The sequence below is a fragment of the Carassius gibelio genome, chromosome A14 (genome assembly GCF_023724105.1).
Source record: "Carassius gibelio isolate Cgi1373 ecotype wild population from Czech Republic chromosome A14, carGib1.2-hapl.c, whole genome shotgun sequence".
NCBI classification, from domain to species: domain Eukaryota; kingdom Metazoa; phylum Chordata; class Actinopteri; order Cypriniformes; family Cyprinidae; genus Carassius; species Carassius gibelio.
The window spans coordinates 25,605,027-25,622,147 of NC_068384.1; the positions used below are offsets into that span (position 1 = coordinate 25,605,027).

The 17,121-nt window shown below is 40.0% G+C and overlaps 1 protein-coding gene and 1 pseudogene across 3 annotated transcripts in view; both read right to left on the minus strand.

The window, feature by feature from the left end:
• LOC128026946 (ligand-dependent nuclear receptor corepressor-like protein) overlaps window positions 1-17,121 on the minus strand; it is a 450,432-nt gene that overhangs the window by 299,157 nt on the left and 134,154 nt on the right. The gene's annotated exons all lie outside the window — the stretch shown is intronic.
• LOC128027105 (wolframin-like) lies at window positions 4,043-16,536 on the minus strand (annotated as a pseudogene).

The following is a 17,121-nucleotide window of genomic DNA, read 5'->3' on the forward strand; positions in this document are numbered from 1 at the left end:
CAGTATTATAGGGTTGTTTGATTGTGGAAACAGGCTTGAAATGGATCAGCAGTGTGGAAGCACCCAGTAAGCCGAAAGCTAAGAGATCCCGCCTGCAGCAAATAATTGTTTCCACATGCTCACGTTTTGCCTCTCACCCTTCTCAAATTCTCTCCGGTTTCTTGACACTTAATTTGCTGAAAGCTGTTTGAATGTGGTTTTCTGCCGACCAGTTCTTTTCTGAGAGCTTAATTGAAGGGTTTTTAATATTCCTTTTATGTAAATCTGCTTTGAGCCAACTGGATTGCAACATCTAATGTGTTTTATGCCTGTCTAAGTTTAGAGGTCAGTTTATGTCAACCATCCCTCATTGTTAATTTGAATTGACTCACGTCACTCTATTTGGTCACAATGGACTAACTAAAATATGAATGGAAACTAAAGAAAGTGTGTAAAAATGAGCTTGGATAGATCACACAAATTTAAAGGGGTCATATGATGCGATTTCAGTTTTTTTTTCTTTCTCTCTTTGGGGTGTTACAAGCTCTTAGTGTTAAAGTTGCATAGACTAAAGTCTCAAATCCAAAGAGATATACTTTATAAAAGTTAAGAGTCAGTCACGCCGACCTAAAATGCCTCATTTAAACATGCTCCCACATGTCTACATCACAATGTGGGAAGATTTGCATAACAATGCCCAAATGTTCATGCAAAGAAAAAAGGCATAACTTTTATTCTGGCTGTTGTCGCAACCATGTTGCGGAGATGCTGTGTGTTTTGTTGTTAAAGCGAAACTGCTTTGTTTGGCCTTCCAAAACAGGACACAACTAGAAATCAGTATTTACAACACTGTTCCAGAACAGTTTATCCTAAATATTCATATGTGTGCAGTGCATTTTATGGAGGATGAAGCACTTTATGTATTTTAAAGAATTTGTGCGTATTTTACGAGTTGCACAATTGGTATGAATTTGTACGAATGACCTACACCTACACCCCACCCCTAAACCTAACCGACACTGGGGTTTAGACAGTGAGTGAGGTCGTACAAATTTGTACAAATTAGCCACCTCGTAAAATACGTATGAATTGGCATGAGATAGCAAAGTTCCAGAATTTAAAGAGGCAGATAGAAAGATAGATAGATAGATAGTAGGGCTGCTCCGATCACGATCGGCCGATCGTTAATGCGCATCTTGTCAGTAAATCCGGTTCTTTAATCAGCGGTAAATTCAATGAATCTTGGGATCGTTCAGGAGGCAAAGGATCCATCTGTTGAATGCTTTTTCAAAAGGTATAGCCTTTATCGCTGTGATGCATTAGGCCTTCGAATGCAGAAGATTGGGACACAGCTATACTCAAGAAAGTTGAAGAGTTAGATCTTTATCATGCATATATATTCCCTGTGCATAGCTACAAATGAAATACAGTGCTGTAGGGAGGTAACAACATATTTTTGTATGCCAAAACCCTGAAATGAGCTAGCATTTAGCATCTCCGTTCCATAGCCTGAAGTCAATGTTTTTTTTTTTTGTTTTTTTTTTTTGTAATCAGTAATATACCCTTCTGATTTCTACTCACATTTTTCCAGCTTTGTTGTGTTTATAAAATATCTTGTCTATGAAGGGCATCTCAAACTTTAGGAAAATGTTTTTAAATAAAGACTGATAAAAAATAAAGTTGTCCGAAGGGCGGTGACATGAAAAACTACTGAATGCACCGTTATCACATGTCAATGAAATGGGTAACTTTCAGAAAGTTTTCCAGGGTTATGAAATTAGAACAGTTTTTGTACTACTGTAAGTGCGCATTCGGCATGTTTCTTTTCTCCGAATAAAAATGATTAAAGATTATAGTTTCCATTCATACCATTCTGGCCATGTTTAATTCTAATATATTATTTCATACCATGATGAATTCAGTATCATAACAATTATAAAAACATTAGCAGCTCAATATGATACATGGATTATTGTAGTAGAAATCAATTCTTTTAGAAGTTTTTTTTTGTGGTTTAATCAGGTAATCCTTCATTTGAGCCAGTACCATTGGTTTGTGTAGTTTTCTACGAATCTGTAACATTTATTATTATTATTATTATTATTATTATTATTATTATTATTATTATTATTATTATTTAATCAGAAAGTGATGTTGCCAGACACTGTAGCTCTGCAAGTTTTTCAGGACAAGGAAGTCTGGAAAAAGTCTGGCTTTAAGAATGTCTATGGCTGACAAATCCAAGCTTCTAGAACAGTTTCAATAGATCCTATAGTTTATTCAAACTATAGCTGCATTGACCTATTGTTCCGAATATGAGACAAAATCTTGTCTTGACCTAATTATTCCAAAAAATAAACCTTTGTAGTAAAATTGTGGTTATACACATGGTAATCATAATGCCAAAAATACATGGTTACTACAGTTTTACTATAAAACCATGGTTAATTTTGGTCAATCAAGCATAGTGATGATATTATCTTGTATATCTTCTTTACTTTTTAAATTTGATATCTGATATTTTCTTGATAAAAATACACTTTCTAATTTAAATACTCCTGGATACAACCACAGTCTGAAAGTGTGCATTGTTTAGTCCTTCATAATTACCTGTTCAAGCAGAGCTAACAGTTTTTGGAGGTGGCTCTCACCGGTGCATTCAAGTTTCAGTAGATATAATTATTCTGCCATCTAATGGTTGAACTGTTCATAAATATCTGAAAACTCTGCTGCTGTAATGCACCTCTCATTACTTCACATAATGCATATAAAACTAGATTTTTACATTCTCTGAAGATAAGGGTTGTGTTTGTACATCCAAAGTTTGCTGACATGATACCAGCTTGTTGTGCAGTTACTGTGATATTCAGAGTGTTTTAACCATTAGGTGGTTGTTAAGTGTTGTTGTTCATTGGCCCAAGTCAAATGCACCTACCTAAAGTCTGTAAGATAAGGTGGAATGTTCACTGAAATCATAGCAGGGCAGAATGGAAAGCTCAGACAGTGTATGTCAGTAAATGGAGATAACACAGTCGATATGCAGGCATGTGTAGGTGGCTTCCCTTTGGTTGTATAGATATGATAAAGATGAGTGGCACTTCATAATTGACTTATATAATGCAGTGGTGGCACATACTGTACAGATATTAATAGTACAATAAATGGAATTTATAAAAGGGCAGCTTTTTCACACAGGACAAATTCTATTTCTAATTTCAGTGTTTTAATATTGTGCAGTGTACTTGTCAGATTGTAACTTCAATGAAGCCACAAACAAACAAATATTTGTTCAGCAATGTTTAAGATTTGAAATGTCTACTAAAATCTCAAATAGATACTATTATTAATATATGTGACAATAATAATCCCAAACTTATAGAAAATAAAAAGATCTATAGATTTGTCTAAGATAAATATACTTTTGAACCAATCTAAGGCATAATAATGATAAAACAGACACACTTGCACACACCCAAAAAGTAATAAATTATCTTCCAATACAATAACTAAATTAAGTATAATATCAGACATTTAAAAGCCCTATAAATAAATAAAACATGGAAAAGCTAGTGAATGTAATTTCTCACTATAGAAAATTTAGTGAGTCCAGATGCACAGTTTTTTTTTTTTTTTTAGGTTATGGCGTTCAATTTCCCAGTGATATGCATATTCATATTCATTAACTATTGATTAAATAGTTAAAGGGTTATTAAATAGTTCAGAGATTGTAATGGTATTTTATTTGGTTTCTGTGGTTTCTGTGTCCAAGTCTGCTTCTGGAGGACCACTTTAACGCGAAGTTTAGCTTCAACCCAAATTAAACATGCCTGAACCAGCTAACCAAGGTCTTCAGGCAGTTGCATTTAATCAGGCAGGAGCTAAACTCTACAGGATCATGGCCCTTTCGGAACAGGACTGGCCACCTCTGCTATAGATGCTACAGAAAGTTGTTCAATGCCTTTGGCGCTTTAATAGCACTTTTATCAAAATCACTTAATCAAATATTCTTGCACTTCAAATTCAGTTTAATACTGCAGTCTATGCCAAAGGTCAAAAACTAGCTTCACACAGATACTTCTGTAATAGCTACAGTACCGTCCACCTCACCCGAGAGCAGAGGGTGGAACAGGAAGGCAATTGAAGGCAAACACAAAGGCATTTCTAACATTAACCCTCCTGTCCTGCTCGATCTTGACCTGTTGTTTTATTGGTACAAGCAGTGAGGCACATGTTTTACAGCCCAAGGTTTTGAGCTCAAACACCAAGCCATTTGCTGCCCAGTTTACCCTCAAGTACCGTGCTAAACTCCACCACACTACCTGAGCTGAGTGCCAGCAGGACGCGGCGAAATACTTAACTAGCCCGCAGCACAATGTCTTTGGTGGCATCATCTAAATCTTGTGCTCCATTGTGCCCATTTTATAGCATCCCCATAGTTACTTCAAACTTGTAGTAGTCAAAACATTTGAGATGGCGCTTGTGCTTTGCAAAGGCCTTGAGCTGACACAGTGGTTCAGCGGGTCCTGGCTGGGTCTCTTCACAAGCAGGATACATCGGACCCAGTCCGCTACAAGTCAAGTCAAGTCACCTTTATTAATATAGCGCTTTAAACAAAATACATTGTGTCAAAGCAACTGAACTACATTCATTAGAAAAACAGTGTGTCAATCATGCAAAATGATAGTTAAAGGCAGTTCATCATTGAATTCAATGATGTCATCTCTGTTCAGTTAAATAGTGTCTGTGCATTTATTTGCAATCAAGTCAACGATATCGCTGTAGACAAAGTGACCCCAACTAAGCAAGCCAGAAGTGACAGCGGCAAGGAACCGAAACTCCATCAGTGACAGAATGGAGAAAAAAACCTTGGGAGAAACCAGGCTCAGTTGGGGGGCCAGTTCTCCTCTGACCAGACGAAACCAGTAGTTCAATTCCAGACTGCAGCAAAGTCAGATTGTGCAGAAGAATCATCCGTTTCCTGTGGTCTTGTACTGGTGGTCCTCTGAGACAAAGTCTTTACTGGGGATCTGTATCTGGGGCTCTAATTGTTCTGGTTTCCGCTGTGTTTCAGGGCAATAGAGGTCCTTTCTAGGTGCTGATCCACCATCTGGTCTGGAGACGTACTGGACTGCAGTGACCCTCTGACCTGGATACAGACTGGATCTGGTGGCTACGGTGACCTCGAATAAGAGAGAAACAGACAAATATTAGCGTATCTGCCATTCTTCAGTACATAGGGTGTAATGTGAAGTGTTCCTGGTTCCGGTTTACCCAATTAATGCAGCCTAAAAATCCTTTAACGGATTTGGATATTAAAAGCATATTAGTATGTTATGTGTAAGCCAGGTTAAAGAGATGGGTCTTTAATCTAGATTTAAACTGCAAGAGTCTGCCTCCCGAACAATGTTAGGTAGGTTATTCCAGAGTTTAGGCGCCAAATAGGAAAAGGATCTTCCGCCCACAGTTGATTTTGATATTCTAGGTATTATCAAATTTCCTGAGTTTTGAGAACGTAGCGGACGTAGAGGAGTATAATGTAAAAGGAGCTCATTCAAATACTGAGGTGCTAAACCATTCAGGGCTTTATAAGTAATAAGCAATATTTTAAAATTTATACGATGTTTGATAAGGAACCAGTGCAGTGTTGACAGGACCGGGCTAATATGGTCATGCTTCCTGGTTCTAGTAAGAACTCTCGCTGCTGCATTTTGGACTAGCTGTAGTTTGTTTACTAAGCGTGCAGAACAACCACCCAATAAAGCATTACAATAATCTAACTTTGAGGTCATAAATGCATGGATTAACATTTCTGCATTTGACATTGAGAGCATAGGCCGTAATTTAGATATATTTTGAGATGGAAAAATGCTGTTTTACAAATGCTAGAAACGTGGCTTTCTAAGGAAAGATTGCGATCAAATAGCACACCTAGGTTCCTACCTGATGACGAAGAATTGACAGAGCAACCATCAAGTCTTAAGCACTATTCGGACGGGACTAGTTTTCTAAACTACGTTTGAGTTTCGATTCTTACCACCTGACGTCTGTGATTTTCATGTACCAATTCGGACGGGACTAGTATCTCTGTGTTTATTACAGAGGTGGGAGGGTCGGGCGTCACTGAGATCACGTGCTCTGAATGCGTGCATTGCATTCATTCAGAAAGATTGCCTTAGTATCATTACACAATAAATACTAAATGGCTAATATAGCAAAATCATGTTAATGTGTGGTTCCTTTAGTTTAACTTGTTTTCCCTTTTTTTATTAAATGTAATAAAAAAATTCTGTAACTGAGTACATAAATGAACGTGAGTAATCTTACCTGATGCTGATATTACAATAGCCGGTATTAACAGTTTATGCGATCTTTCTCTTGATTTGATTATTTGTATTATTTTTTATTATTCTTTATTTGCCGCTAAGCAAATATATGCAAATATATAAAACATCCCCGCGGTAAGAGCATCTACGGTAATTCACGTTGGCCAAAACACGCAAGGAAACGCGTTGTGAAATAAAATATCACCGGCAATCACAGACTTTCGCATTCGGACGGGATTAGTTTTCTCAGAGGATCACTGAGTTTGCTGAAAAATGGTAGGTAATTTGCTCTGGAATTATCACAGAGGTTGTATGAGAAAAACACAGACGTGGAAGATTCGGACGGGATTAAAATCACCAAGTACGTCTGTGAAACGCAGATTTCTCTAACGACCCCCTGTCAAACTAGTCCCGTCCGAATAGGGCTTTAGACAGTGTTCTAGTTTATAACAAGCAGAGTTTTAAGTCCTATAATTAACACCTCTGTTTTTTCATAATTTAGCAGTAAGAAATTACTCATCATCCAGTTTTTTTATATCGACTATGCATTCCATTAGTTTTTCAAATTGGTGTGTTTTACCGGGCCTTGAAGAAATATAGAGCTGAGTATCATCAGCATAACAGTGAAAGCTAACACCATGTTTCCTGATGATATCTCCCAAGGGTAAAATATAAAGCGTGAAGAGTAGCGGCCCTAGTACTGAGCCTTGAGGTACTCCATACTGCACTTGTGATCGATATGATATATCTTCATTCACTGCTAAGAACTGATGGCGGTCATATAAGTACGATTTAAACTATGCTAATGCACTTCCATTAATGCCAACAAAGTGTTAAAGTCTATGCAAAAGAATGTTGTAGTCAATTGTGTCAAACGCAGCACTAAGATCCAATAAAACTAATAGAGAAATACACCCACGATCAGATGATAAGAGCAGATCATTTGTAACTCTAAGGAGAGCAGTCTCAGTTTATACGTTCTAAATCCTGACTGGAAATCCTCACATATACCATTTTTCTCTAAGAAGGAATATAATTGTGAGGATACCACCTTTTCTAGTATCTTGGACAGAAAAGGGAGATTCGAGATTGGTCTATAATTAACTAGTTCTTTGGGGTCAAGTTGTGGTTTTTAGATGAGAGGCTTAATAACAGCCAGTTTGAAGGTTTTGGGGACATATCCTAATGACAATGAGGAATTAATAATAGTCAGAAGAGGATCTATGACTTCTGGAAGCAACTCTTTTAGGAGCTTAGATGGTATAGGGTCTAACATACATGTTGTTGGTTTAGATGATTTAACACGTTTATACAATTCTTCCTGTCCTATAGTAGAGAATGAGTGGAACTGTTCCTCAGGGGGTCTATAGTGCACTGTCTGATGCAATACTGTAGCTGACGGCTGAATGGTTGCAATTTTATATCTAATAGTATAGATTTTAGAAGGAAAGTAGTTCATAAAGCCATTACTGCTGTGGTGTTGGGAAATGTCAACACTTGTTGAGGCTTTATTTTTCGATAATTTAGCTATGTATTGAATTAATACCTGGGGTTCTGTTTGTTTTCTTCTAAAAGAGAAGAAAAGTAATCGGATCTAGATGTTTTTAATGCTTTTCTGTAGGATAGGTTACTTTCTCCCCAAAAAATACGAAATACCTCTAGTTTTGTTTTCCTCCAGCTGTGCTCCGTTTTTCGGGCTGCTCTCTTTAGGGTGCGAGTATGCTCATTATACCATGGTGTCAAACTGTTTCCTTAAGCGTAGAGGGGCAACTGTATTTAAAGTGCTAGAAAAGAGAGAGTCCATAGTTTCTGTTACATCATCAAGTTGGTCTGAGGTTTTGGATATGCTAAGAAATTTGGATACATCAGGAAGATAACTTAAAAAGCAGTCTTTTGTGGTAGAAGTGATGGTTCTTCCATACTTGTAACAAGAAGTAGAATTTACAATTTTGGCTATATGAAGTTTGCACAAAACTAAATAATGATCTAAATAAAAAACTAAATAATGATATCATCACTTGGTAGCATAATTTCAACACTATCAACATCAATTCCATGTGACAGTATTAAATCTAGAGTATGATTTCGACAATGAGTAGGTCCTGAACTTGTTAGACTTGTTGTCTAACCCCAATAGAACCATGGCTAACAGTCAGATTCAGCCATATAGACGGTTTCAACGGCAACAATATAAACAAACGTTACTGCGCGTGCCCATATTGTGGACCTAACTTAGACTTCCAAATAGAATCAATAACAACAGCCAAGTCCCTCTAGAGTAGATATTTTTTGATAACAAACAAAATATGTTTGCTGCGTGGATCAGGCGGACTTAATGAATATGCAAATTCATTCTTTGCCAGCGGGAGATGTTTTAAAGCATAGACATAAAGCGTGAGAAATAGAGGTTTCCCCAGTAACAGCTGTAAACAAAGCAGAGCTACGCTCACACGCTGCTTTATCAGGCATATAACATGCAAGTCTTCCTTCAGAAATACAGCGATATAAAAACACCTGTGCCTCGCTTTGGTATTTAAACATAGAAATGTAAGGAATTATTATTAATAGAAGTGCAGTACGTAACGTTACTCATGTTTATTCAACAAAACCTTTTTGAAAATAGATCAGTTTTAAAATTGTCTAAAATAAAGTCTCCAAAAATAAATAAATGTATGGGAAACACATCCCGCAGCACAACCACCTGAGCCCAACTTCAGTCTACTCATCACCTTAACTTTAACTGCGTTTTTAGAAGGCAAGGCACTACAGCCAACAGACCGGAATTTAACTTAGGTCCAGGCGCGTGCGCCCGATGAAACCGTCTATATTTATGATCCAGAATAAGATCCAGAGGCTGAAATTTAACAAGAGCAGCATCCGCAACGACGTCTCTATGTGGTATGTATTGAAACTGTATATATTTGCTTAGCAGTTTTGGAAAATGACTAAGTTCCACTTTATGTCGTCTTTTTTTTTTTTTTTAAGGTGTACATGTGGAAAGTGCAGTTTGATGACAACATCGCATGTTGTTTACTTGATAGCTAAGTTAACAACACAGAGATATTTGAAGCAGTTTTACTCACCGCCTGCGGTTCCAACACACGATTGTGACCCTTATTCGCTGGGACTGCATTATCCTTAAGAAATAAACGATACGCAAATCCGGCGTCAAACTGGGCCTTGTTTGTAAAACAAGCATCTTCGAAATGCAGGGAACAAACAAAAACATTTGCACAACTCCGTTGATGCTCTGTAAAAATAAACTGGTCCACTGGTCCCTTAATGCTGTTTTTTTTTTTTTTGGTAATCTGTGCAGGGTTGTCTTGCCCTGGCAACCAAAAACACACTTCTTTTGTGACAATTCGGTCTCTCGCTCTGATCAGTGAATGTCTCTGATCTACGGGAGCGCGCGCTCTTCCGGCAGAAGTGCCCTTAGGACCCATATAAGGAAATTCCACTCCATCTAACATCACACAGACCCATACTCGAAAAAAACTTTCCGAAACTTGTGACAAACCGGAAGAGTCCTTCAAACTCCTTCAAACATACAACTTAATTTTTGAAACTTTGTCCATGTTTAGCATGGGAATCCAACTCTTTAACAGTGTAAAAAACTCAGTATGCATGAAATAGCATTTCACTCCCCCTTTAATGTAGTTTCATAACAAGGTTCGGGAGGAGCACGTCAGATACTTAGCCTAATTAGCACAGGTGGAGCCACTTAAGATAATCAACCTTAGGGTATAAATACAGCTGAATTAGCCAACCTGTCTCCATTGACGGTTTATCAGCATCCTGGTTCGCTCTGTCTGCCATCTTTTCACAGACCCAATTTTCCTTTCACCGAGGAGATCCATACCGGGAATTTTTCAGATCTGCTACTTTTGCTGATACCCATGATCTTTAAACACGGCCGCTGAGCACCATCAAACGTCATCGCGACAGCTGCTCTTCTCGCCAAGCCACACGTCTTGGCCAATAGACTGTGCAAAGCCCGAGCTCGCCTCGCTTGACACCACGATTGATCCGATCAAGATCAGGCTCTCCTCGAGCGCTGGAATCACACCTCAGTTCTTACCCGCCACGGCTCAGCCTGTCACCGCGGCTTTTCCGGCCGAGGCGCAGTTTGAGCCTGCCTCCTCTAGCGGCGCAGACCGAGCGTCGTAATCAATAAATGTTCAGGTGAAGACGCTAAATACAGGTTCGCGGCTAGAAAGTAGTGCGGGAGCTGCGTGGAGTTCGATCACATACGTATACGGGAATTTCAGATCCGATTTGAGCCTCAGATGCGTTCTAATATTTGAACTTCTGCAACAAGACCGTATGTAAATGCCCAACCGAATGAGATGTATTCTAATCAAGTTTATCGGTGCGAGGTCAGAATTACCAATATTTTGTTAACTTTAACATTATTCTTCAAACACAATTTATGTAAAATGGTGGTATATAATAATTATGGGAGAAATAATTATTAAACCATTATTTACTTGATTAGCCTCAAAAAAAAAAAAAAAAAAAAACCTGTTTTATTTTTGGGGTCATCTGATTTGCGACGATGTATTCATACTAGAGGTGGGCATAGATAATTTTTTTTAATCTAGATTAATCTCACTGTGATCTTGAAATTAATCTAGATTAAAATGGCTCATTCGAATTCTGCCGACGGCATTCAGAATATGTGTGTTACCCAAATAAAATTGACAAACAGTAAGTCTTTGAGAAGGGGTTTATCAACCTAGATGGTGCATTAGAAATGTACATCTCCTGTTTCCAAAATGCATCACAAACTGCTTGAAAAAGCTGTAAACTAATTCCACATTGCACAAGCGTGGACGCGGTGAAGGTTGTACCAGTGGGCCCTGTTTGAAATCGTCTAATTTGTATGTTCGTTTATTACTGCAGCAGTGTCTGCTCCCGCAGGAGCCTGTTTTCTGTATCTCCTCACTGCCACAGCAGTGTCTGCTCCCGCAGGAGCCTTTTTCTGTATCTCCTCACCAAAAAACAAATAATAATAATTTCATCAATCAATGGGTCGCGGTTCTCTTCTGGCAAAAGTCGACATCACCTCCGCTTCAAAGTTATGCCTATTCATCCTATGTGGTGGTGATAGTATTATGTATCTATTATAGTCAAGACAATATTAGACTCATACTCCTATCATTGTTAGGCGGCCTACTATAATTCAGCTACCAAACTGCTCCGTTATTCCATTTCACGCTTGCCCGTGCTTGCAAGGATGATTCGAGCCTGTAGGCGGTGAAGAAGTCTCAATCCACAAACAGACGTACATCGTCTGCCGATACAAGGTATTTCATTGCACTTTAACAAGTAATCTGGTATGCGCAATATTTTAAACAAGCCTCACTAACTAAGTTAAATGCCACAGTTATGTTAGAATTTATCTCATTCTTTTGTTTCTGTGTTGTTGTGTCGGTCTCAATATGAGACGCATGGTCCGGAGCGCGTACGACCAATGCATCAGTTTCAACTAAACTTTACTCCAAATATATTTACCTGTTTTGAATACTATATTTAACATGTTTGTTTACATCCATATTAGGGTTTAATCGTTGAACTTTAAATGAAATCCTCTGTTGTTTCACCATTGACCGATTTACAGATCATTTAGATAGATAACTTCCGTGTGCAGATGCGGCAAATTTTTCACAAGACAAGCAAGATGACAGTAGTACCCGATTACATGAACTAGCTGTTTTAAATATAATAATTTTATATCTAACATCAGTTTATCAGTGCATCTGACAAGATGATGATTGACAATGGCCATATCGCTGATTCATGGCACTCATCTGGGGTACACTGGCACAGGAAATTCTATTTATTTTTTGTACACCTAATTTTTCAAATACAATGACTGCACCAAGATTTTCTGACTTGATATGGGAAGCAGCTCATTGGATTTGTTAAACAATTATGCAGTAATCCTCATAGCGTCTACTCTTTAGAAAACCAAATTGTTCTTAGTATTGAACCCCTGTCAGGCACTGCAAGAGTGCTCCCGGTTGATCCAAAAAAAAAAAAAACCTTCCTTCACTGTCTGGCCAAATACTGGCCTTACAACTTTACCTTTCTGTCTTACATTCGGAGAGGCTTTCCCGTTTGATGTCGTGAGTATTTACCTCCCATCAGACGTCGGTGAGTGTCTCCTATCTAGACCACATTACTTTTTCCTTTCTACAGTCGGCGAGGCTTACCCATTCGACGCCGTGAGTATTGAGCTCCCATCGGACGCCGGTGAGAGCCTCCTGGCAACACAACTTTACCCTTTTCCTTTCTACGGTCAGCGAGGCTTACCCGTTCGGTGCCTTGAGTATTGAGCTCCCATCGGACATCGGCGAGAGTCTCACGGCCACCTAACTTTTTGTTCCTGTTTGACGGTTGACAGTACTCGCTGTACGATGACAAGAGTCTCCACCTCCCACCAAACTCTGTCCAAATCTTTTCCCCCCGCCTGGTGAGGCTTACCCGTTCGATGTTCTGAGTCCTGATCTCCCATCGGATGCTGCGAGAGCCCGTGCAGTCGTGTTTTCCCCTACCCACTCCCCGGCCGGCAAGGCTTACCCGTCTGATGTCGTTGAGTATTGTGCTCGTGTCAGATGTCGGCGAGAGTGCTCCCGGTCGGGTTTTCTTTTCTTGCTGCCCACAAACAGGTCTTATCCATCTGATGCCATGAGTATTGATCTCCCGTCAGGTGTTGCAAGAGTCCTCTTTGTCGACGGCCCAAGGCCTGTTTATCTGCTCAACTGAGAGGACCTACACGTCCGTCGTCCTGAGTCTTGATCTCCAGTCGGAGGCTTCATGGGTCCTCTCGGTCAGTTATCTGCCCTGGTTGCCCACTGACTAGCAGGGGCTCATCAGCCAGTAGGGCCCGTACGCCAACACTGTGACCTATTCCAGTCGAGGCAACTCTTGCCCTCCTGGTCGGGCTATCCAATCACGTTGCTCCTCCGCTATCGGCCGGTAGGGCTCATCCGTTCCAATGCAGTGAGGTGCTCCGGTTGTGCAACGGCTCGAGCCCTCCCGACCGGGCGCCCCAAATCACGTAGTCCGATACAAGCAGCCGGTAGGGCCTATCTCTCCAAATAGGTAAAGTTGCTCCCACTGGAGTACAAAGGCTCTTCCGACCTGCCAACCAGCTGATTTCTAAATATCAACCCCCGCCAGATCTCAACGCTATTGTGGGGGGGGTTCTTAGTCTGGCGGCTGTCCTTTCCGCTATTGCTTTTTGGGGGGTACTCTAGGTTCGGGCCATTCCCGAGCTCGGAGCCCCTTCCCTGGACAGCACGCCAAATATGCATTATAATACTTCAGCTAATTATATGTAAGTGTAAACTCGTGAAATGTAGTTTCATAACAGGTTCGGGAGGAGCACGTCAGATACTTAGCCTAATTAGCACAGGTGGAGCAACTTAAGATAATCAACCTTAGGGTATAAATACAGCTGAATTAGCTACCTGTCTCCTTTGACGGTTTATCAGCATCCCCCCTCCACCCCGTCTCCTCCACTAGAGTTCATTTTACACTTTTACATATATGGGGGGGGTACTCTAGGTTCGGGCCATTCCCGAGCTCGGAGCCCCTTCCCGGACAGCACGCCAAATATGCATTATAATACTTCAGCTAATTATATGTAAGTGTGAACTCGTGAAATTTTATTTTTAGTGATCTCCGACTGGTGAAGTCGAACATCATTAGCGCCAGAATGGATAACAATCTTACTGTATTTACGTTTAGCATTAGCCAGCACTTTTAAATTTGCCAAGATGTCAGATGCTCTGGCTCCCGGTAAACATTTGACTATGGTGGCTGGTGTCTCTATATTCACGTTCCGTACAATAGAATCACCAATAACTAGAGCACTTTCATCAGGTTTCTCAGTGGGTGCATCACTGAGTGGGGAGAACCTGTTTAATTTTTAGTCTTAGTATAAGTCTTAGTGCTACAAAGACAGGCAGAAGGTTGATGACATCTTGCACACCGTTCTCAATCTCAGTGACGCAAACATACTTAAACCGGCCCTCCCATGTTACCCGGTGTCCCTCCAAGTGGCTGCAGAGGATCTGGGCATATGCCATGTTATGCTCTTTCCATACACGAGGGCCGCACAGGTCGCTGTACTACCGCCAAGTCAGGGTGGAGTTGTATACCTTCATTCGCTCCGAACGGTACACGTAAAACCAGGTGAAGAGCACCAGAGCTGAAATCCACACAGGGATCAGCTTGACCACACTGCTATGCCGCAAAGAGCGCAGCACTGCCGAGGGCGACACACTAAAACTTGCCCACCGTTGCAGCAGGACAGACGGCACACAAACACACACTTTTACAATCATTTTTGTCAGTTCCAGGGCAAAGAACCACTGCACTAGCTGCACCAGCTGCACCAGCAATACGACTGCTAAAGCCAGCGATAACACTGGCAAAGAAAAGAAGAAAAGCTGTGCGCATAAGCTCCAATGCAGTGGACTCTTGCAACAGCGTGAAAGACAGTTCACACCAGATGAAGCACACCAGGTAGGGCAGCAGCACACAGTAGGTGACACGTGCACCACCTACTGTGGCCATTAGTAATGTCCGATTCGCGAACGAATCGTTCAATTTAACCGGTTCTTCTTAGTGAACCGGTTGAACCAGTTCACCAAATCGAACTGAATTGTTTGAAATGGTTTGCGTCTCCAATAAGCATTAATCCACAAATTACTTAAGCTGTTGACTTTTTTAACGTGACTGACACTCCCTCGAAATCAGAATAAACCAATATCCCGGAGTAATTCAGGTACTCAAACAGTACACTGACTGAACTGCTGTGAAGAGAGAACTGAAGATGAACACCAAGCAGAGCCAGATGATGAATGAACACACCCACTGCTGGAGCAGTTCTCGCTCTCATGTCAAGAACCGGTTGCAAAAGTTTTCGGATCACCAGTACACTGAACCGAAAACCGTTTCTTTTGGACGCGCCCGATTAGAGAACCGATGAACTGATGATACTGTGCATTTAGACCATGAAGATCGTTCTCGAGTCAAGAACCGGTTGCAACGGTTTTCAGATCATCAGTACACTGAACTAAAAACCGTTTCTTTCGGACGCATCCGACTGACTCACAGCGCATCTGAACCATTCTGGTTCTTTTGGTGATTGATTCTGAACTGATTCTGTGCTAATGTTATGAGCGCAGGTAAACCGAGGGCTTGAATGAAGGGGCAATCTGGCGAAACGTAAGTTAATTTAATAATGGAAGCAATGGATTAAGTATAGTAAGTGGATCGTGGTTTCTGCACTGATGACACCTAATTTATTTACTTTATATATTCAAGACTTAAATCCTTGTATGCACATTGCAGTTACTGTGTTGTTGCAAAACTTTATATATTTGACTTTATATATTTGAATGTTTGATAGACTTGACGCCATTATTTCATCGCCAATGACGTCATTACCTCGAGCGTAAAAGAATGGGTGAACCATTTTTTTTCAACCAGTTTATTGAATCGAACCGTCCGAAAGAACCGGTTTGCGGAAAAGAATCAAACTTCCCATCACTAGTGGCTATATGAGTACACAGGTAGATGAGGTAGAAATACAAAAAACAACGCACGCCCACATGCAGTACCAAACATTCACAAAGGTGCATGCTGAATCAAGCGCCACCAACAATACAACCCATCCAGCCTCCCAGCAACTGATTCATGGATGCAGAAATGGTGGAGGCAACCTGGAAGAGCAGAGTAAATCTGGCATGCTGCTGTTCTGCTGGTCACAGGCTTAAGTAGCTGCTTACAATGAAAAAGATTGCATCCGTAGTTCTATACATGGCAACCAGGACTTGTCTGCCACAGAAAATTAAAGAATGAGGAAAAAGTGCAGAAAAGAGGAAGTAGAGCTATGCCTCAAGGTGGTTCCAGTTGAAGTTGGACTCCCCGGCTCAAAATGAGACAACATGGCTGTCAGTGCTCTAAAATTCTCCCATGCCTTGCTGTTCTGGAAGATTCGGAGCGTACAGATTACCACTGACACGAAGGAGAGGTAGAATACAAAGAGGGGAATGACGAGGACAAATAACTCTAAGGTTAGGTTGGAAATGATGAATAAGAAGATGAGGGCATTAGCTGCATTTCCACTGTCGGGCCAGTGCGAGCCAAGGCTTAAAACGGGCCGGGGCCAGGTCACTAAAACATGCCTCTCGGGAACAACGTCACACAACTCCAGCATTTCACCAACAAAGAGAAGTTATCAGAAAACTTTTGCGATCACAAAACGAACACGATAAAAGCGGCCGTTTATTTGCATGCTTTGTTAAATATTCAAATTCAAAAGCATCGATGTTTTACTATAGAATAAATGATACACTGATCATAATGAATTCATTTAACAGGACTCAAAATTAATCACACAAAAATAAATGTATTTCTATTTTATTTATATTTTTATTTATATTTATATTTTATTAATATATTTATATTTTTAACGCTTATGAAAATAACCTGCTTATTCAATCGAGTCTGTTTCTCTTTATTTGTAGCCACAGTATAAATGATAATATCTTTATTTTTTATAAAAGCTCCCAAACAAATTATTATTATATTTTTATGATAGGAAATGTGGAGATAATATAAGTTACTAAATAAATACAAGATTGTGATAGAGAATAAGAAGCTGACGCCTGATTTCTCCAAGCGGTCATATTTACAATGCTTACTATATTTTTAAAATATTTCTGCCTTTTATGGTGATTATAATCCACATCGGATTGGATCGCATAATTTCAAACACTCGCTGCTGACTGAAAGTGAGTTT